Source organism: Vipera berus (assembly GCF_964194415.1).
Source record: "Vipera berus genome assembly, chromosome: 10".
NCBI lineage: Eukaryota > Metazoa > Chordata > Lepidosauria > Squamata > Viperidae > Vipera > Vipera berus.
The window spans coordinates 2,696,012-2,697,573 of NC_138213.1; positions in this window are offsets into that span (position 1 = coordinate 2,696,012).

Sequence of the window (1,562 nt, forward strand, 5' to 3'; positions counted from 1 at the left end):
TGTTTTCTTCTCCATTTTGCTCTCTGTTAGAGTGGAAATGTTTATTCTGAAGATGTCTTGAAATGGGAAATGCAATGTTAACAGCTAAGGGATGTCTTTTAAAATCCAGACAGATTCAAACACGAATGATTCAAAATGCCTTCTTTGTGTCTAGTTCAGCTTTCTCTTCTGGTTGTTTTCTTTCCCCCCGCCCCTGATTTTCTTGTGGGATGAGGCTGGTGAAAATGGAAGAAACACTATGGAAAAATGGGCTTTTTTTCTTTTTTAAAAAAATTGCCTTCTCTACAAACCTGCTAACTTTCATTCTTATTTATTTTTATTTGTTTTATTTTATTCCTATAGCTGTCCATCTCAAACAAGTGACACTGGGTGGTGAACATTCAACAATTACTGGTTAGGCCGCTGCAAATCATCTCTTTTCTGATTTATTGAATCACTTCACAAAATACACACCCACGCACACAGAGAGGTTTTGGAAATATGCAAGACTAGCGGCTTGAACGGATTTAAAGTATCTGATTCCATCTGAGGCTCCTAAGCCCTTGAATCTGGAAAACCCACATCTCTGTTGGCGTGTGTGAATTTACACTAGAGACCAATCTGGACTGAGGACAGATCTGAGCAAATTGACCTCTCTGACCTCTAAAGTCAAATTATGAAATTTTAAGATGATGCAGAGCTTGCTCTTAGGGATCGAAAATAGTTCTATTCCCATTGCATGAGCAGGAAAAAAAAGTTGGCTTGGAAAATATTATTTTTTCAAGATAAAGATGTTGTACAATAGCTCAGCAATGACAAACTCAATTGGGCTGAATATCTTTATTACTCCATGAACAGATTGTCACTATGTATTTGTTTGAATTGCCTTCTAATGCTGCGTTCCTGCAGACCAGTGGTAGCCAGTAATTTTTTTTATTTTGCTAAAAAGAAAAAGGAACCAAAACTCTATATAACTTCCAAAAGCTGCTTGTGTTTATTAGCTGTCAAGTTAAGCCTCTTGGAATTTGAATTCAGAGTAAGCATCAGCTTTCAAACTCAAGACTGGATGCAAAAGTTACACAAGGTCAGATCTCACCATCTGCCGTGTTTTCCCAAATCTCAGATGTTTCCTTCGAGATCTCCATGCTCATCGGAAAGTAAACATGTTCAAATAGGTCCTCAAATTGGAACCAGATCTTCTGTCGCAGTTAGTGAGTGGCACCCAATTTTTTGAACTTTTTTTTGCTGTGGTCATTAAGGGAATCGTGCAATTGTTAAGCGAATTTGGCTTCCCCCATTGACTTTGCTTGAGGGAAGCTGGCTAGGAAGTTGCAAATAGCAATCATGTGATGCCAGGACACTGAAACTGTCATAAGTACATGCCAGTTGCAAGTGCCCAAATTCTGATCACGTGACCATGAGGATGCTTTGACAGTCATAAGCGTGAGGACCAGTTTATGTCACTTTTTTCATCACCTTCATAGCTTTCAACAGACACTAACTGGATGCTTGTCAGTTGTAAGGACTGCCTGTATGGCATTGCATTGTCTCAAAGCAACATGCAGCTTACAAAGTGACACCCA